General features: G+C 38.6%; 1 protein-coding gene across 3 annotated transcripts in view; it reads right to left on the bottom strand.

The window, feature by feature from the left end:
- Positions 1–22,480, bottom strand: part of PIK3CB (phosphatidylinositol-4,5-bisphosphate 3-kinase catalytic subunit beta) — a 192,377-nt gene that overhangs the window by 130,740 nt on the left and 39,157 nt on the right. For 2 of the 3 annotated variants that reach the window (XM_030873374.3, XM_060298553.2), the window contains exon 2: positions 14,861–14,965. The exons of the other annotated variant lie outside the window; for it this stretch is intronic. The gene's annotated coding sequence lies outside the window, so the exon portion shown is untranslated. The remainder of the gene's footprint in view (positions 1–14,860; positions 14,966–22,480) is intronic. 3 annotated transcript variants of the gene reach the window in all.

Raw genomic sequence — 22,480 nt, 5'->3', positions numbered from 1 at the left:
ATTTATCCATTTATTTTAGGCTGTCTAATTTTTAAGTAAAAGCTACCATTAGAGGTCCATTTGACTTCACGTCTCAGCTTCAAAACTGACATCATGTGGAAACTGAGGGAATACTCTCAAGGAATTTAAAAATGTATTGGTTAAAACATTCGCAATGAAAGAGAGCTTTAAGAATCCAAATTATCTAACAGAACATGGAAAACTAACTCAAAAAGACTTATAATTACATGATAAAGAGTTCTGCCTAATGACCTGCGATGAATTTAAAACAAGCCCCCCAATTCTTTTACCTTCCTCCTATTAAGAAGTGAGGGCTATGTTCCCTCCCCTTGAATCTGAATTTGGTGACTGCTTGACCAATTAAATAAAGCAGAGGTAATACACTAGTAGACCCAGGTTTAAGAAACTGGCAGCTTCCACTTGTTACCTATTCCAACACTTGTTTGTGAGATGCTCATTTTAAGAGCCATATATAGGTGTTTTGACCAACCCCAAATGACTGCCAGCACCAACAGCCAGACTTCTTAGTGACTAGGCCTTTACAACTCTGACCCTCAGACTTTGAGTTTCTCCATCTGAGGCCCAGACATCATGAACCAGAGACAAGCTTACCCTGCTGTGCCCTGTTCAAGTTCTTGACCACAGTGCAAAGGCATAACAAAATGGATGTTTTACATCACTAAGTTTTGTGATAGTTTGTTACAGCAATAGATAATTGGATATACTAGGTTAAGAGAATAAATTATACTACAGCCAAGAATTGATTCATTTGTTTCTTTTTTTTAAAATAAATTTATTTATTTATTTATTTTTGTCTGTGTTGGGTCTTCGTTGCTGCCTGCAGGCATTCTCTAGTTGCTGTGCGCGGGCTTCTCATTGCAGTGGCTTCTCTTGTTGCAGAGCATGGGTTCTAGGCGCACGGGCTTCAGCAGTTGTGCCTCATGGGCTCTAGAGCGCAGGCTCAGTAGTTGTGGTGCACGAGCTTAGTTGCTCCGTTGCATGTGGGATCTTCCCAGACCAGGGCTCAAACCCGTGTCCCCTGCATTGGCAGGTGGATTCTTAACCACTGCACCACCAGGGAAGCCCTCATTTGTTTCTTTAAACACACACACACACACACACACATCCTTAAATACATATTTTTCTCAACGGCATTTCTCATAAGAAATCTTTTCTACTTATATACAAATAGCTTTATTATATTAGCAAATAAGTTAACCTCTGAAATTATAATCACTCAGACCAAAATCCTATTGATATTTAAATGGAACTGAGAAATAAAAGCTAAAATTAAATTACCAGTTATAATCTTGTCTAGTAATCTAGTGTCATTTCCCTCAAAAAAAGGAGGTATATTTCCATTACTCAACTTTGATCTATCAAACTTCAGTTACAAAAACTATGAAGACAATTTTCTTGAAATCATAACTACTGAAAAGTAGAATCCAAATTTATGAACAAACTGATACAAACTCTAGTCAGCTTCCTTAATTAGATGTTTGTATGTAAAATTCTTATGTTTTCCAAAGAAAATATAGAATACTTAAACAAGTTCTTAATTTAATATTTCAAAACCAACTAATATATTTGTCTACAACCTGGCACGAACACATAACCTCAGAATTATTTCATCTCCCATAATAAGCTTCCATTCACTACAGGACCATGATGAGGTTTGTACCCAGGACCTGGATAAAGTTACAAAACTATAAGCAGCCTGGCTGTGATAACAAGGAACGAACAGTGATGAAAAGCAGCTTTATCACCTCATATTCCTTAAAATTTGCATTAGAAGAAGGTGAATGTAGGGACTTCCCTGATGGCACAGTGGACAAGACTCCACGCTCCCAATGCAGGGGGCCTGGGTTCAACCTCTGGTCAGGGAACTAACTAGATCCTACACGCGTGCTGCAACCAGGGGTTTGAATGCCGCAACTAAGGAGCCAACGAGCCGCTTAAACTAAGGAGCCTGCCTGCCACAACTAAGGAGCTGGTGAGCCACAACTAAGAGGCCCTGGAGCCGCAACTAAGGAGCTCGCCTGCCACAGCTAAGACCCAGTGCAACCAAATAAATAAGGAAGGTGAATGGAGACACAATGGAAACACTTTCCTTGTGCCTTTTAATGTGACTCACTAAAGAAGTAGGATGTGTGTGTTATAAATCTTCTGAGTACAGATCTTTTATTTTATACATTAAGAACTAAGACTTACAGAAATAAGATGACTTTCTGAAGACTACTGTGGTAGAGACTGCTTATCTCCTTCCACAGTTATGGGACTGTGGCGGTGCACTTGGCACACTAGATATTCCAACCTCCTGTGCAGTAAAAATGATCATATACTAAGTTCTCTCCAGTGGAATGTTGAGTGGAAATGACCTGTGTCACTTCAGGTTAGAGCATTTAAGAAAGTTTGTATGCCACCTACACCTTCTCTTTCCTCTTTCACTGGTCACAAAGGAAGAAAGAGTCATGAGATGAAAGAAACCACCTGGAATAGAACCACCTACCAAAGAGGACCGTCCACTTTGGACTGTTCCATGAGTAAGAAATAAACATCTATTATGTTTGAGATATTATTCATTTTCAGTCTGTTACAGCAATTTGGACTTCACTAGTTTAGTCAAACACATAGTTTAGGTAGCTGCAAGGACGTGATTAAAAATCACATATGAACACAAAAGACCGCAAATAGCCAAAACAATCTTGAGGAAGAACAAAGCTGGAGGTATCATGCCCCCTGAAATAAAACTACATATACTATAAAGCTACAGTAATCAAAACAGTATGGGGGGGGGACCTCCCTGGTGGTCCAGTGGCTAAGGCTCCACACTCCCAATGCAGGGCGCCCAGGTCTAATCCCTGGTCAGGGAACTAGATACCACATGCCACAACTAAGAGTTTGCATGCTGCAACTAAAGATCCCGCATGCCACAGCAAAGATCCCACATGCCACAACAAAGATCAGGCATGTCACAGCAAAGATCCAGTGCAGCCAAATAAATAAATAAATATTTTTATGAAAGAAAAAACCAGTATGGGGGAATTCGTGGCCGTCCAGTGGTTAGAACTCCACACTTTCACTGCCAAGGGCCCAAGTTTGATACCTGGATGGGAAACTAAGATCCCACTAGCCATGCAGCATGGCCAAAACAAAACAAAACAAAAAAACAGTATGGTACTAGCACAGAAACAGACACACAGATCAAGGAACAGAATAGAGAATCCAAAAATGAACCCACACTTATACATCAATTAATCTACAACAAAGGAGGTAAGGATATACAATGGGGAAAAGAGAGCTCTTCAATAAATGTTGTTCAGAAAACTGGACAGCTACATGAAAAAGAATCAAACTAAACTACTTTCTTACATAGTATACAAAAAAAAACTCAAAACGGATTAAAGACTTAAATGTCTGAAACCATAAAACTCATACAAGAAATCACATGCTGCATGCTCTTTGACATTGGTCTTGGCAATATTTGGGGGGATATGTCTCCTCGGACAAGGGAAACAAAACCAAAAATAAGTGGGACTACGTCAAACTAAAAAGGTTTTGCACAGCAAAGGAAACTATCAACAAAATGAAAAGGCAGCCCACTGAATGAGAGAAGATATCTAGAAACAAGATATCCAATAAGGGGTTAACACCCGAAATATAAACTCATACAACTCAACATCAAAAAACAAACAATCCAATTACAAAATGGGCAGAGAACCTGAACAGATGTTTTTCCAAAGAAGACATACTGATGGCCAACAGACACATTAAAAAGATGCTCAGGGCTTCCCTGGTGGCGCAGTGGTTGACAGTCCGCCTGTCGATGCAGGGGACACGGGTTCGTGCCCTGGTCCAGGAAGATCCCACATGCTGCGGAGCAGCTAGGCCCATGAGCCATGGCCGTTGAGCCTGCACGTCCGGAGCCTGTGCTCCGCAACGGGAGAGGCCACAACAGTGAGAGGCCCGCGTGCCACAAAAAAAAAAGATGCTCAACATCACTAATCATCAGGGAAATGTAATCCAAAACTACAATGAGATACCACCTCCACCTGTCAGAATGGCTATCATCAAACAAAAAACCAAGTAACAAGTGTTGGCGAGGATGTGGAGAAAAGGGAACACTGTGCATTGTTGGTGGGATTGTAAACTGGTGCAGCCATTATTGGAAAATAGTATGGAGACTCCTCAAAAAATTAAAAATAGAACTGCCATATGAGCCAGCAATTTCACTTCTGGGTAATCTGTCCAAAAATAATCAAAATATTAATTCAAAAAGATATATGCACTCCAATGTCTACTGCAGTATTATTTACAACAGTCAAGATACGGAAGCAACCTAAGTGTCCATCAATAGACAAATTGATAAAGAAGATGTAATATCTGTATCTATAGTGGAATATTACTCAGCCATAAAGGGGGGAGGGGATCTTGCCATTTTTGACAACATGACTGGATCTAGAGGGCATTATGCTAAGTAAAATAAGTCAGACGAAACAACAAATGCTGCATGATCTCAGTCACAAGTGGAATCTAAAAACCAAACAAATAAAACAAAATGAAAACAGACTCATAGATACAGAGAGCAAACAGGTGTTTGCCAGAAGAAAGGGGGGTGAGGAATGGGCAAAATAAGTGAAGGGGATTAAAAGGTACAAACCTGCAGTTATATAATAAATAAGTCACAGGTATATAATATACAGCATAAGGAATAGGGTCAATAATAACTTTGTATAGGGACAGATGCTTATTAGACTTACCTTGGTGATCATTTCATAATGTACGCATATTTCAAATCACTATGTGGTACACCTGAAACTAACATAATATTGTACATACTGTTTCAAATAAAAAAAAGAAAAACCTCATATATGCTCCGTCAGTTACATTCAGTCCAATGCTCTGTGTACTCTACCACTGTGTTTTCCTTATCACCCTTCTCCAACCAAACAGAAAACGGAATTATGAAGAGGAGTGGGCAACAACATTGATGAGGCTAACATTATGATGTCCCCAAACCATTCACTATTTAAACTCAACAGCTTTAATCCTTGTTTATCACTTTACACATACATTTTTTAATCCCCTAGTAGAAAAGAACATGTTGACAGCTCTCTTTCTCCTCCTGACTAGTCATCTGACTAAAATTATTGTATTTTTCATAAGTAAGTGTAGAGACACAAAGTATGTTGAATTTGAGGCAAGTAGAGCCAAGAGCATTTTCCAAGAGAAGGGGATATTTTAACACAGACTTGAAGAGGAAATTGGCTAGGCAAAGGGAAAAAGAACATACGCAAAGACCTACGAAACCTTAAGTATTTGAGAAATTCAAAGATTACCCTTTGGAACAGAGCGAGATGGAAAACAGAGGCAGAATGGTAGTGGAGGGGCTGGCCAAATCTCCATTCTGGTAGGCGACATTAAGGTATTGCTCTTCATGCAAAAAACAAGAGGAGACTCAATGAAGAATGTTAAACAAGTGAATAAAAACTGATAGAATAAATTAATTTTAATACACTTCAGTGAGAAAATGAATAGGCAAAGAACATAAACCCAACAGAAAAATGGGCAAAATAATTAAATAGAAATTTCACAGGAGCCAAAAGTCCCATAAGCATATGAGGCAGGGGTAGAATATTCAAACTCATTAGTCACCAAAGAAATGTAAATTAAAACCACAATGAGATACCATTTCATAGATCACTGCTGGAGGGAGAATGAATTGATTCAACCTCTTCCAAGAAGTTTGGCATCAAAAATTCCATTAGAGGGGGCTTCCCTGTGGCGCAGTGGTTGAGCATCCACCTGCCAATGCAGGGGACACAGGTTCGTGCCCCGGTCCGGGAAGATCCCACATGCTGTGGAGTGGCTGGGCCCATGAGCCATGGTCGCTGAGCCGCTGCGTCCAGAGCCTGTGCTCCCCAACGGGAGAGGCCACAGCGGTGAGAGGCCCGCGTACCGCAAAAAAAAAAAAAAAAAATTCCATTAGTGGACTTCCCTGGTGGCAGAGTGGTTAAGAATCCTCCTGCCAATGCAGGGGACACAGGTTCCATCCCTCGTCCGGGAAGATCCTACATGTCGTGGAGCAACTAAGCCCGGTGCCACAACTACTGAGCCGCACACCTAGAGCCCGCGCTCCACAACAAGAGAAGCCACAGCAATGAGAAGCCTACGCACAGCAACGAAGAGTAGCCCCTGCTCACTGCAACTAGAGAAAGCCCGCACACAGCAACGAAGACACAATGCAGCCAAAAATAAATAAAATTAGAAAAAAAAAAATTCCATTACTAGGTATACATCCTAGGAAAACTCTTATCCAAGGTTGTCACACGTACATGGGTATTCAATGTGAAATTTTTCAGTCTCCAAAAACTAGACACAACCTAAATGTGCATTAATAGAATGGATCAATAAATTATATAAAATTAATACAGCTATACACATCACCATGAATGAACCGTCCTAACAATGTAAAATCAAAAAAAGAATATTTGATTCCATTTACTTAAACATAAACATAAAGTCAAATATTGTTCAGAGATGCAAACAGAGATGGTAAAGTTATAAAGAAAAGCTTAAGAAAATAACAAAAAATTCAGCAAAGTATAGCTTGGGGAGAGGGAGGGAGATACGATCGAAGAAGGCACTTATTACTGATCTGGCTGTTATGCAGAGTTTTTCATTTTTCATCATTCTTTAAACTATAAATTTAAGTTTTCACGTGCTCTTCTGTATAGATGCTAAATTTCACACTTTTTTAAAATGGATTAACAGCAATAACAGATGTAAAGCCCCTCGGCAGCATCTGGCATGGAGAATCCATTTGATGGGAACCCACTCCCCATTTTACTGTGACTATGACCTCAGTGTTACTGATAAACCTAAGTTCTAGATTTTTGCTATCACCCACAGTTGCTTCTTCTCCTCTATTCCTACCTAAGAATCCTGACCGTCCTCATGCCCCTAACTACTTCTCCTCATCATCTTTAACTCTGGATTCTAGGAGGGAAGTGACATTAGCATCTACAGCAAGGAATTGTGATCCTGTTCATCTCCATTCCTGCCACCCTTGCTGAAACCTAGTGAGTGAGTTCCTGAATGACAGTTACAGGCTCTTTCATCTTTGCAGTTCTTTCTGCACAGTGCTTGATACAGGACATCAGTAACTATCTGCTGATTGATGAATAAATAAATACATTATAGAGCTAAGTTACTAGTGAAAATAAGATTAAAGTTTAAAATCAGGCTGGTGCTTCCTCATGTTCTCTAAGCCCTTTCACAGTTTTAAAGACTCTCTTGGCTGCTCAGGAACAACAGAAAGACAATTCCAAAGTTGCTTTAAAATCTCTGCCCACAAAAACAGTAGATGTGTAGTCATCAACTGTATATAATAATCTCCATTCATTAATAATTCTTAAAACTCTGAATAAAAAATTTAGATCCTTCTTCAAAGTAACAAAAATGATTTTCCATTTCAATTTTTACAATTATAATTTACTTTTATTTTAAAAATTACATTTAAAATGTACTCTATGTATAATGCATAAAACTAGTTCATCCTCTACATAACGATGATATTTGATAACATGTGACTGTTTAGCAAGCTCTTATATTGGAAAATTGTACTGAGATCAACAAGGCAGCCATTTATATTGCCTTTTATACACTACTTCCCCTGTCATGTGGCAGTCAAAAGGCTAAGTGAGATGCTTACAGCAAAGAAAACAGTTTTGAAAGGTCATGCTACACAGATAGCCAGAATTTCTTTCACAATATCCTTACTGTCTGTGGTAGACTATATGACAATCTAACCACAGTTATTTTCTGAGTAAAAGCAAAAAGCATGTTATCAAAGAACCAGAAACAGTAGGCACTCAACAATATAATCTTTATGAACATTTTTCTAATGCAGAAACATCCAGTGCATATTAAAGAAAAAGAATCCTGAGTCAAAGACAAAGAACTGGGGGAAGAGGAACTAGTAAAAACTGGAAGGCAAGTTTAAACCACTCAGTTTATTCATAATATTCATATAACATGATAAGAAGCTTCTAAAGTAAACTTTTTCAAATTAAAACATGTGATTTACCAAGGAAAAGCATAACTATAACAATACTGAAGCATGAATATGATCTATTTTAAAATTTCCAAATCTTAATGACAATTGCAAACAAGGTACAAAGCTTCAAAATCCTCTCTGCAGGAGCTGTAATCCCATCAGCACTTTTTTTTCCCCTTAATAACTTTTATCAGTCTATTATCCATCTGAACAAGGAATGTCTTTTCCCAACCGTTACACAGACAATGTGTCAGTCAACAGCATGATGAAAATTTCTCCACCTCCTTATAAAATTTCCAATTTTCAAGTGTATCCTAACTCATTTAATCATCTTGTCCTATCCTGGGAGATCATAGTTATTCCTGCCCAGTAATCAAAACACATAGCTTTCTCCTAAGCCAAGTGAAGGTACTTGGTACATTAAACACCATAGCCAGGTTACATAGACAGAATAACCATAAGTTTTTGGCAATGAATTCTTTTCAAGGGTCCATAATTTTAATTCCTGTGAGGATCTCTCACTAAAATTTAACCAGGTGACAACTTTCTTTACCAGTTCTGACCTTATAGCAGAGAATGAGGATGTGTTAATTCTAAACCTACTAGAAAATGATCTAAGATAAACCTTCTTTTAAGGAACTAAATATACTTAAAACATTCCACTGTTCAAAAACAAACTATAAACCAAATCCAGGCAAAGATGTGGAGAAATTATAACCCTTGTATGTTACTGGTGGGAATGTAAAATGGTGCAACCACTGTGGAAGAAAATATAGCAGTTCTTAAAATATTTAAACAAAATTACCAAATGATCCAGCAATTCTACTTCTGGGTATATATCCAAAAGAATTAAAAGCAGGGAGGAAGTCACACAGGTATTTGTACACCCACGTGCATAGCAGTATTATTAACAATAGCCATAAGGTGGAACAACCCAAATTTCCCTCAATAGATGGGCGGATGAACAAAATATGGTATGTACATACAATGGAATATTATTCAGCCTTAAAAAGGACACTGTGATACATGCTACAACACAGATGAACCTTGAGGACATTATGCTAAGTGAAATAAACCAGCCATGAAAGAACAAACATTGTATGATTCCATTTATACGAGCTACTCAGAATAGGCAAATTCACAGAAACAGAAAGTAGAATAATGGTTATCAGGGATTGGGCTGATAAAAAATTTATGGAGAGGGACAGTGGCGATGGTTGCACAACACTGTGAATATATTTATGCCAGGGAATTGTACATTTAAAAACCGTTAGGGACTTCCCTGGTGGCACAGTGGTTAAACAGTCCGCCTGTCAATGCAGGGGACATGGGTTTGATCCCTGGTCCAAGAAGATCCCACATGCTGCAGAGCAATTAAGCCCATGCGCCACAACTACTGAGCCTGTGCTCTAGAGCCCGCGAACCACAACTACTAAGCCCGCGTGCTGCAACTACTGAAGCCCGCGTGCCTAGAGCCCATGCTCTGCAGCAAGAGAAGCCACCGCAATGAGAAGCCCGCATACTACAACAAAGAGTAGCCCCCACTCACCACAACTAGAGAAAGCCCGTGCGCAGCAACAAAGGCCCAATGCAGCCAAAAAATAAAAATAAAAAATAAGTAAAAAAAATAAAAACAGTTAAAATGGTCAATGTTCAGGAAGAACACATTGAGCTCTTTCCAAATGTCTACATTTGTACACATCCCAAATTTAATGATTCCTTCATTTATGAAATTTATAAAATTCCTTCATTACTTATTTCAGAGGGAAGTTACTGATAGGATGAAATATGATGATAAAATAAGAATAATAAGGTCACACAGAGTTGTAGATGCTTAACATTTATTTAAGCTCACTCATGCTGAGTACTTGTCATGATGCACTCGTAATAAATGCCATTTTACTGGGACACAATTTGGAATCATGTGTTTTGGAGGATCTTTGAATATGTTAAATCTGAAAATGTCAAGGGTGCGGCTAATGTATTTTTACTTCACTAGCTTTAGGCAGCTAAGGAACACTGGATTTAGAGACAATTTGGAGTTCTATAGCTGTGGGGTTTTTTTTTCTTAGTATTCAATGTCAATGAGCAAAGTAACCAGACCTCTTCCTTCAATTTAGAGGGAAAAGTCTTTATTTTATTTTCTGGCTGCACTACGTGGCTTGCGGGATCTTAGTTCCCTCACCAGGGATTGAACCTGGGCCCTCGGCAGTGAAAGCTCGGAGTCCTAACCACTGGACTGCCGGGGAATTCCCAGGGAAAGGTCTTTAACTGATCATGAGTGTTGCTTCTATACTCCTGACACCATCTCTCAATCAATCATGATGTGATTTGGAAATCCCCTTTTTATTAAAGTTTTTTAAAAGGGAGTACTCTTGGGTATTTCATTTCTCAATTTACAGATAGAAGCAACAGCAAGAGAAGGCCCCCTTGACAATGTGAAATGAGTCAACTTATTCTTTCAATCCATCTCAGTCCTATATCTGCTTTGAGTAAAGAAAAGTGAGCAATACTGTGCAGATGAAACTGAACATTCAGATGCTTTGTACGCATGAAGAAGCTTACCTAATTCATGTATAGCAAGCGTTAACTTATCATAAAAAAATAAAGTCTAACTGGTCAATTTTGTTATGCACACTTTACAATTTTAAAAAGCCCGGGGCTTCCCTGGTGGCGCAGTGGTTGGGAGTCTGCCTGTCGATGCACGGGACACGGGTTCATGCCCCGGTCTGGGAAGATTCCACATGCTGAGGAGCAGCTAGGCCCGTGAGCCATGGCTGCTGAGCCTGCGCGTCCGGAACCTGTGCTCCGCAACGGGAGAGGCCACAACAGTGAGAGGCCCGCGTACCGCAAAAAAAAAAAAGCCCAAATCCAGGGACTTCCCTGATGGTCCAGTGGTTAAGACTCCACGCTCCAAATGCAGGGGGCCAGGGTTCGATCCCTGATCGGGGAACTAGATCCCGCATGCTTCAAGTAAAAGATCCCGCATGCTGCAACTAAGACCCGGCGCAGCCAGATAGCCAGATAGATAGATAGATAGATATTTTAAAAAATTAATTAATTAAAAAAAACCCAAATCAAAATAAACTTAATTATCAGGAACTACAAGGCCTTCATGCATCCAATCCACCTTTCTCTCTACTCTTCCTACTTCCTTGTGAGATTAAAAAATCTGTTTTATTGTACATCCCCTTCTCTTATCATTGCCTCAGACACTTCAAACATCTGGCCTCACGGTTAGCCACAAGCTACACTGCTCAGCCATAGCCTTGCCTTTCACCCCTCCTGTATCCTCATCCCTGGATCTGCACCTCCACCATCAAAAAGAAGAAAACCCAAAGTCTACAACCTGACTCTAGCTCTTCTACCTTCACAATGTCAGCTTCTACTTCCTCCTGCCTCACTTACTCCATTCCAGTCACGCTGGCCCTCTTACTGCTCCTAGAACACATCAAGTACAGTCCACCCTCAGCTCCCCCACCCCTAAGTCAAATATCTACCTGGTCTGCTCCCTTAACTTCACTTAGAGCTGTGAGCCCAAATGTCAACTAATTAGAGAGAGTTTTCCTAATCACACCTTATAAAACAGTAAGCCTACCCTTCCCCCATCAATATCTACCTTTCCCTAATACATTTCCCTAATATATTTTTAATGGTACTGATTACCATCCAACACAGTATATATTTACTTACTGTTTATCTTCCCCACCCTCATTAGAACATCAATTCCATGAGAAAGGAGCCTCTGTTTTTGGTGACTGTTATAACCCCAGCAGCTAGCACAGTTCTTGGTATATTAGGAGGTGAATATATTATTCAATAAATATGTGTTGAACCAATCATGGCCTCCAATCCCTTGTGCATTACCTTTTACCAAGCCTATATCTCCATAGACAGTTATTCCAACCACCAATGCCAAATTTCTCATTTCCATCTTAAAGGTTATGCTAGCTAAATTCACACTGCCTGCCATGTCAAGTTGTTTATGTTGAACTAGCCTTTATGATTGGTCAACAATCCTTTCTATCCTATCCTGGTGATCATATTAAGTTCCTCCACCATGGTCTCTGACCTGGTCAATTCTAACAGTCTCTTAACTGACCTCCTTGCTTTTCCTGTACTCCTATAGTCCATCTTTAATAAAGCGGCCAGAGGAATCTTTAAAACATGTATCATATCATGACACTTTTCTGTGTAAAACCTTTCCTTAAAAGGTTTCCTTGAGTCTAAACTCTTTACCATGGCCATAAGAACCAACATGGCCTGGCCCTGCCTACTTCTTTAACTTCATCTCATGACTCTATGGTTCTCATCCACTCTGTTCCAGAACACTGGCTTTCTTTCCATTCTTCAAATACATCAAGCTCATTTCTACCTTGAGATTTTCATGCTAGCTTTATTTTCAAGTGACTGAATCCTTGTGCTTCATACCTTACCTTAAAGTCACCTCCTCAGAAGTAGCCAATAAGTCACTTTATCAACTGCCCTCCTCAGATCACATTACAATTTGGTATTTTTATTGTTCGTTTCAACGATCGGCTGCATGAGAAAACTTATCAGGACTTTCCTGGTGGCGCAGTGGTTAAGACTCCACGCTCCCAATGCAGGCAGCCCGGCTTCAATTCCTGGTCCGGGAACTAGATCCCACATGCATGCCGCAACTAAGAGTTCACATGCCACAACTAAGGAGCCAGCGAGCTGCAACTAAGACCCAACTCAACAAAATAAATAAATAAAAACACACCTGGCACAAAGCAGGTGTTCAATGAATATCTGCTGAAGTTGGAAATTACCCTATAACATTTTTCCTAAATGTTTTCTCCTTCCAGAATCCCAACCCCACCACTGATTAACGATTTGCCTTGTAGATAACCTCAATCCCCATCTTATTTTGAAAAGCAGGATAAGAAATTCTACAGTTTTCTTCCTCTTTGCCTAAAAACTCCTTGATTCATCCTCTCTTCCCTTCCTCTGGTTTCTAAGCAGAATGGCTGCTACTCTTTCGTAAGAGTTAAACCCTTTGCCCAGGTCCTTGATCTCAAACCTTCTTACCTCCTTCAGGCAATTAATCACTCTAATATTTAAACTATTCTACATATTTAAACTACTCTGATGGATCATTCCCTTTCACGTAAAATATACCAAGTGCTAATGCTAAAATATCTTCTATGTGGCTAACTCTTCAAAATGATCACTGTCTCATTTCCTGCACAAACTTCTTGAAAAACATTCTATTTTATACTTCATGCTTTTTTGTATTTTGTAAAACCACTTACTTAACCTCTTATAATTCATCCTGGTCTACTCAATCTGTTCTCTCAGTTATCAAGAAACTCTTAATTATTATCTTATTTTACTACATAATGAACCTAATAATTATTATTAGGTTATATTAATGCCCTAGAGGGGTTCTTGAATTTAATTAAATTTAATGTACTTCTAGGGTATTAAAATTCTTAATCTTTCTAAGCATCTCATCCCTCTCAAGAACCTCTCCTTGAAATTCTTTATTATGCTTCAAAGAAAGACACAATATCTTCATACCTTTCCTCTTATTTTTCCTCTACTGATTCTTTTTAACAACATTTAAAGTTCTGTGCTTTACCTTTTTCTCTCCGCTAGGATACTGGAAATGTTATCTACTTCCACAGCTTAAACTCTATGTGAATTGCTCCAAAATCTGTATCTTCGGGCCGTAAATTATCTTTTTTCTAAATTTTAGTCTCATATTTCCACATTTAAGGAGATATTCTGAAAGTTCTACCTGTACCTCCAAAATCAAAATGTGTCTCACAGAATTCATATGTTATAGTCCCATCTACTTGCCCCCTAATAACCAGTCTTTCCTTGCGGTTTCCTTACTTATGTTATGGTACCATCATACTTCTAGCCACTCAAAATCTTGGATTCATATATATGATTTCTTTCTTCCATATTCCCTGCCAAATCTGCCTTTGAAATCTATCCTGCCAAATGAACTCACAGACAACCAGCTTCCACTCCCACCACTCATTCAGGTAGTCATTATTTCACTTTTGCATCACTTATCACAGTGACAAGTGCCGCTAAGCACCTAACTTGCCTGCTAGACTATCAGCCCAGTCTGACACACAAGTTAACATTCCCCTGGCAGGGAATATCTGCCCTCGTTAACAGTATAACTAGGGTAGACCATGTAATTTATCATACAGAAGACAAGAGTAAAAAATGGCATAAGATAGTTCAGCAATTACACAATGTTTTACGTCAATTATATCTAAATAAAGTTGGAGAAAAAATATTTGGGCATTAAATTATCTACAAGAGGTTTAAACAAAGATATATATTGTCACACTATAACTCCAGTGCTTGGGGAAATGACTGCTGCATCCTAAGTACATACCATATATTGGTTTAATAAATCACTTTAGAGCTAAAATATTCACTTTATCACCTTCTCTTCACTCTTTACTCTACTGCAAACTTATTTTCAGCCACAAACATTGTCCTGAAATGGCCTCTGCTGGGGTCAGTAATGACCTCCTAACTGCCAAATCCAAAAGGCTCTCAGTTTTCAACCTCTCTAAAAAGCTTTAAACACTACTGACCTCTCCTCTCTCCTTCATGAAGTTGGGTTTAATCTGTGGTAAACATAATCCTAAGTACCTGAGTATCTTAAAACAAGGCCTAGGACTTCCCTCCCATCCCCACCCCAGAATAACTAAAAGATTTAGGATCTAAGCAAGATTCACATCTTCCTTCTATACTTAACTTCTGAAAAAAATGATGTAAGTAATTACAGATACGAAATTGGATACTTACCTTGAAATGATAGCCCCCATTTCAGTCTTTTAGGAAAACAGATGGCATTACTTATTTTTTAAAAGTGAAGTTTTCATGGAAGACTTTTTCAGATTAGAAGATACGCTGCCAAAAAGGGTGAAGATAAAAGATATTAACACCTAAATGGACTAAATTAAAAATAATTTTACTACTTATATGACATAATTGCTTATAACTGTATTTTTAAATATGGGGAAAATATAGAAAACACATGAATCACAATATTTAAGTTACAGAACGTTACAGCTGAAAGGGAGTTAAGTGGACGTCCTGTGCAACTATCTGGATTCTCTTATGTAGATTACCTCCTCTTTCTTGGAAATTTTTCTGTAATATGCTAGTTTTCTTTCTATTTCCCAACCCATTCCTCCAACTGGATCATAAGCTGCTAACCATGAGCAGCTTATTTCATTTTTCCCCTTTTCTTCTTTAATGTAATATTTGACACACACAAAATATATGGAAAGATGAATGTAAGCAAGCATTAAGATGAACACTGTAAATTGTAAATCACCACGCCACATAAGAACATCAGTAGCATTACCTACATGCTCCTCTCCTCCCAACCTTTATCCTAAATATTTATTATTCCACTACTTTTTAAAACATACTTTGTCACATATGTATTATGTCATTAAACAATATTTTGTTTAGTTCTGTATCCCCTGCTCCCTTTTTCAGCTTGATAACTTGGTATGCTAAGTTATCACAGCATACCAAGTCTTCGGGGACTTGAATTTTTTCACTCAATATTTTTCTAAGCTTTATCCATGTTACATTTTCATTGCTCTATATGGTATTTCACTATATAAATATGCCACAGTGTATTTATCTACTCTGTTGACAAACATTTGGATGGTTTAGTTTTCTGCTTTTATCAACATTACTATACAAGTCTCCAGGTACACTTACAGAAGAATTTCTTAAGGGTTAGGCTTCAAACCCAGAAGTGGAAAATTGGTGAGTTATACATAGGACATCCAAATTCCCAAGTTTACCAAAAATGCCAACATGTCTTCAACTGAATCACCTTACCAATTCTCCAGCAGTATATGAATCACTAACACACCTTCTCCAGTACCTGGTAGAGTCAGATTTCTTAATTTGTAGCAATACAGAACACATAAAATGGCATCACACTGTAATCTGTTTGTACTTGATTAGGTTGAAGATCTAATAAGGTTGAAGACCTTTTCACAAGTTTATTAATGATCCATGTTTGTTTCTGCATTCCTTTGTTCACAGTTTTTAGGCAATTTTATTGGATTGTCTTTTTCTTATGAAATAATATGCTTTGTATATTCAGGACCAGGACTGGCTACATAATTTGCAGTGCCCAGTACAAAATAAAAAAGCAGGGCCACTTATTCAAAAATTAATTTCAAGACAGTAACAGCTTAGCGTTAAAATACGTGTGGGGCCCTGTATGACTGCACAGGTTGTACATCCATAAAGGTGGCCCTGTTCAGGACACTAATTCTCTATTACATATATTACAATTTTCCTCCCAAGTTTGTGGTTTATCTTTTCATCTTCCTTACGGTGTTTTTAGATGGACATTAATTTTAATGTAGTCAAAAATATCAATCATTTTTTGAGTCAGTTTTCTGGTTCACTGAGAAAATCCTATAGCCTTCATAAAACTTTATGGCTTTGCCTTTTCATCTGAGCCCTAATTCATGAGTGCTTTCCAAGGATCAGTGAGCTCACAGCTCTCTCCTCTCAGCCATTATGCCCCATTCTTCACAAACAACATTTCAGGACTTTATGACCTTTGTGATAGTAGCGTCCTAATCATTATCATTGAATTCATTTCTGGGCAAACCCACTCAGATTGGATTGGAGGGACTTCCCTGGTGGTCCAGTGGTTAAGAATCCGCCTTTCCAATGCAGGGGACGCAGATTGGATCCCTGGTCAGGGAACTAAGATCCCACATGCCGCAGGGCAACTAAGCCGGCGCGCTGCAACTACTGAGCCCGCGTGCTCTGCTGCCCATTCACCACAACAAAGAGCCCACACACCTCCCACGTGCCGCAACTAAGACCAACGCAGCCAAACAAATTAATTAATTTTAAAAAACCAAATTGGACTGGAACTTGTGCCACATGCCAAGTCTGGAATTGTTTACATTTGTCAGTAATACTCCAAGTCAGAAATTTTAATAAAAAATTTCAACCATCTGGTTAGAACATTTTACGTTTAAAAAAAAGGGAGAAAAGGCTGAAAAATCTTCAAGTTTCATTAAATTAGCAGGAATCAAAGGAGAGCATGATTGTTGTTATTAAAGCTGAAAATCTTTTTCATTTGGAACCTTCAAAATAAAATTTGGCTAGGAAGCAAATAATTTAATTCTAGTCTTGGCTTCTTTTCTTTTGAAATAAGGTCAATAATATGCTTTTAAAGTGAAAGGAATGTTATAAAACAAATTTTAGAATGATGTCAAAGTGTATCAGACTGTTTACTTTCCCAAAAGTAAGGTAATTAGTCAACTCAAAAATAACCAATTTGCTGGTACAGGATGTTGACAGCTGAGGAGGCTGGGGTGGGGGGGGCTGGGATAAATGGGAACTCTATGTGCTTCCTGCCCCATTATACTGTAAAACTAAAACTGCTGTAAAAAAATAATATCTATTTAAAAGGGAAAAGAGAAAAGGAAAGCAAAAAATAATAACCAATTTGACACAATATAGGGCAAAAACTAATGGGCAAAACTAATGCTAGGGCGTTAGCTGTCAGAATAGTGACTACCCCTGGGAAGGAAGCAAGCAGAAGTGAGTGGGGTGGGAGGTGGTACACAAAAGCAGAGTTTCTGGTCTCCTGGCAGCGTTCTACTTCTTGGTGATGGTTACATACATGGATCTGTTTACTTTGTGATAAATCATGATACTATATATTGATGATTTTTTGCCATTTACTGTATGTGTTATACTTCACTGAAAAAAGTTAAAAGAAAAAACACAGTGAACCACTATATCGCATTTGTTAGACTGACAAAAAGATCTGACAGTATCAACTGTTTGAGATTATGTGGAATAACCAAAACATTTTACCTTCCTAGTGACAGTGTAAATTAGTATGACCTCTAAGGAAAAATCAATCTGGCATTATCTAACATATTTCATTATTTTTAAGATGAAGTGTTTTCCACATTTTAACACCTTTGATATAGAAATGCATCTTACAGTCACTATCAGGTAGCAGGAATGCCTCATGTGAACTTGATTCTTTTTCCTGATGTCCTAATAAGACAACTACAACCTTTAATATTTTAGTACACAAACCATGTAAGGACCATTTGAAAAAAGAATATATATCCTGGCTGTAGTCTGAAATCTTTGTTGACATCTTTTGGTAAAAATCACCAAAAAGCATCCAGAATGAGTGTCAGAGGCTTATAAAAAAATCCACCTCACTACACCCTTAAGATTTATACACTCTGCTGTACATATGTTACACTTGAATTAGAAAAAAAAAAGTATAAATAAGGATAACAATTTCTGCTTCAAAAACCCCATGAAATAGTTAAGTTCACAGAACACGGTGGGGGGGGGGAGTCTTAAAAATATGGACAGACTCCGGACCTCACACATTAGAAAAATGCAAATTAAAACTACACAATTTTCAACCTGTTTACCATGGTACATTGTTGGCAAGGCTGTGAAGAAATACACGTCATCCAGCATAACAACAACATAATGGTAAGTATGTGAATTATGTAACCTTATTGTGGTAAATATTTTGCAATATATACCTGTATCAAATCATTACACTGTACACCTTAAATTTACACGATCTTATATGTCAATTAAATCTCAATAAAGCTGGGGAAGGGGGAGAGAAACACACATTATCTCTTTTCATTGGTGGGAGAGTCAGGGTCCAAACATAAGGGCAATTTAGCAATATCTATTAAAATTACAAAGATATATGGCCTTTTATTAGTAATACCACATCTGAATTTATTCCATAATTATATACTTGCATATGGGCAAAATGCCATATGTACAAGGTAGTTCACTGCAATACTGTTACAATAATAAAAAACCAGAAACAAGCCAAACGTCTACCAACAGGGAATTGGTTAAATAAATTATCCAAAGGGAAATCATACAAGTTAAAAAACAAAACAAAACTATATACTCTATGGAAAGATCTTTGGTAAAGATCTCCACTGTTAAGTAAAAAACACAATGTACAAAGGGGAGGGTAAGAAGACCAATCTGCAGAACAACGGGTATAATACGCTACCTTTGGAGTTGGTGAGTTTTTTGGATAGAAAAAAGTGTCTGTACTTTTATTGCCTTTATTTATGTAAAGAAACTCTAGAAGAATCCCTAAGAGGATAATAAATAGTTTCCGGGACAGAGTGGAGTGTTGGAGGAATGCAGTAAATAGGAACAGGGTGGCTGAGGGCTAGAGGTGGGAAAGTTTCTACTGTTTAACTTTCTTATATTGAAAAGGTTTTTAATCCCATGGGAATCTATTACTATTATACATAGATTAGTAAATTAATAAACCAAAATAGGGTCCAAATACTATCAACATACACACACAATGACAAAAACTATTCTTTTACTGTCTCTGTAACTGAGGCAACAACATTATCCATCTCACTGAAGTCTGTAGTGTGAACACATCTATCTGGCCTAAGTCATCAGCCCAAGATCTCTAATACTACTTTCCTTGAGAAAGTATGTTTCCTCCAAAATTCCATTTTGCTTCTCTCAGAGTCAGGGTCAACCTCCTCTCCCCTAACAGTTATATAAAGCCTCATGTCTCTTCTGAACAAAAGCCTCACCTAAGGATTCTCACACTCTCACCTGGTAAGTCCAGGGGTTAGTCTTTTCTAGTCACCAGTAATTCACCCTAATAACTAAATCATGGTCTAATAAATAAGGGAATGTACAAAAGGGAGGCATCTAGTGTTTGCCGCCAATAGTATCTCCTCCTTAAACTAAAACAATGAGATAATCCCTATACTGAATTGTCCTCCATACTGAATTATATCATTCATCTCTCATTTACCTAAAATGCAAGACACTATTTGACTAAATTCTGGTAACGACAAGATTAAGTATGAGAGAGTTTGGGGTGCAAGCCTCTGTGCAGATGCTGCTGTCTGTCCATCAGGCCAGCTCCTACGCACCTACACCAGTTCAGGTGGCATTTTCTCTAGAGCCCTTTCTGATCCCCCAAGGCTTACTCCCATGGGATCCTGCTATGACTTGTATGTAACTCATTTATTATAGTGCATTACAAATATTAGTTTGCTTATCTCCCCTGCAGGACTGTGGACCCCTCAGAGCAAGTAGAGAGTCATATTCATATTTACAATCCAAGTACCTGCAAAATGCCTTTGATTAGGGCAGGTAATCAAAAATGTTCACTGAATGAATTAAAGAAACTACACGTGTAGCTAAAATCCCACTTAATGTTCTGCTTAACCCCAAAGGCATTTTACTTCATTCAGTCCCTGTTTTGAAGAAAACAGCAACTCCAATAACACTTTTCCTTACTGAAATGTATCAGTATCTTAGATGTAAAGCTTTCATACATATAGAATCACTGAAAATATTAAGAAAACATCTCAATCACTTTAGAAGTGTTACATAAACCTATGTAAAAAGTTAAGTATGTCTACTAGGGCTTCCCTGGTGGCGCAGTGGTTGAGAGTCCGCCTGCCGATGCAGGGGACACGGGTTCGTGCCCCGGTCCGGGAAGATCCCACATGCCACGGAGCGGCTGGGCCCGTGAGCCATGGCCACTGAGCCTGTGCGTCCGGAGCCTGTGCTCCGCAACGGGAGAGGCCACAATGGTGAGAGGCCTGCGTACCACAATCAATCAATCAATCAATCAATAAAAAGTTAAGTATGTCTACTAAAAGTTAATAAAGGGACTTCCCCAGCTGTCCAGTGGTTAAGAATCCATGCTTCCATAGCAGGGAGCACAGGTTGGATCCCTGGTCAGGGAACTAGGATCCTACATGCCACATGGCATTCCCCCCCCGACAAAAAAAATGGTAATAAAGTAGAAAAACAGCTGCTGTTGGAATGCTAAATTTTTATGAACTTTTGTTCATTTTTTGTTTTAAAGAAATTATGAGATATAATGATAACAAGAAATAAGTATATATAACATTTTCTAAGAAGGTAGACAGCGTTATAGGGACCAAGCATTTCTCCCAGAGTCTCAAACACTAACTGATACAGACATTCCAATAAGGGCTGTCCCATGTGGCTTGAGGAAAAGGACGCAGAGAACAGAATAATCAACTATTCAAATACACCTAAGAATTGTGCGACAGACAGGTGTTTACAATTCAAAATGGGTTTTCAAATTTTATCAAATACTGGCAAAAGCTGGCAAACAAGGAGAAAAGTAAACTTTAAGGATGCCTTTTAAATACATCCTAGTTAACCTAGTTAACATAAAAGATAGTTATTCTTTTGTACTCTGCTTTTTTTCTTTAACAATCCTGGAAATTACTTTGTATCAGTTCACAGAGATCTTCCTGATTCTTTTTTTACATCTGGACTCTACTTCACTGTGTAGATATACCACTGTTTATGGGTATTTAGATTGTTTCCAATATTTTAACAGTGTAAACTATTGATATCCTCCTGTTCTGCTTCCCCTCAAACAACATCTCAGACAAAAAAACAAAAAAAACTGGCTCTACCAGCCAAAACATATCAAACTCAACCAACACTCCCACTGTCCCTGACACAGCCTCAGTCTAAGCCAGGGGTCCCCAACCCCCAGGCCATGGACCGGTACCACTCCATGCTCTGTTAGGAACTGGGCTGCACAGTGGCAGGCGGGCAAGCAAGCAAAGCTTCATCTGTATTTAGAGCCGCTCCCCATCGCTCGCATTACCACATGAGCTCCACCTCCTGTCAGATCAGCAGCAGCATTAGATTCTCATGGGAGAGCGAACCCTACTATGAACTGCGCAAGCGACGGATCTAGGCTGCGTGCTCCTTATGAGAATCTAATGCCTGATGATCTGAGGTGGGGCTGAGGCAGTGATGCTAGTGCTGGGGAGTGGCTGCAAATACAGACTATCATTAGAGAGAGGTCTGACTGCACAGAGACCATAATAAATCAATTGCTTTGCAGATTCATATCAAAACCCTATCAGTGAGTGGTAAGTGAAAACAAGCTCAAGGCCCCACTGATTCTGCATTATGGTGAGTTGTATAATTACTTCATTATATATTACAATGTAATAATAATAGAAATAAAGTGCACAATAAATGTAATGTGCTTGAATCATCCTGAAACCACCCCCTTCCCCAACCGTCTGTGGAAAAATTGTCTTCCATGTAACCGGTCCCTGGTGCCAAAAAGGTTGGGGACCGTTGGTCAAAGCCACTATCAGCATTTCTGGGCTGTTCTGCTTCAGCACCCTCCTAATCAGTCTCTCTGTCTCCACTCTAGCTGCTCTACAGTTTATCTGTGTCAGAGTAACTACAATGTACCTCACAGAGCAGAAATCAGATTACTCCGATTGTTTGCTTAAAAACCTTACAAAACTTCCCACTGTAACCCTACCTGAGTTGCAACTATGCACTACAAAGACCTTTTATGATCTGGTA

This window comes from Globicephala melas, chromosome 4, assembly GCF_963455315.2.
Source record: "Globicephala melas chromosome 4, mGloMel1.2, whole genome shotgun sequence".
Classification (NCBI taxonomy): domain Eukaryota; kingdom Metazoa; phylum Chordata; class Mammalia; order Artiodactyla; family Delphinidae; genus Globicephala; species Globicephala melas.
Note: the sequence above shows the minus strand (reverse complement) of the source record. Positions and strands in the feature narration are given on the sequence as shown.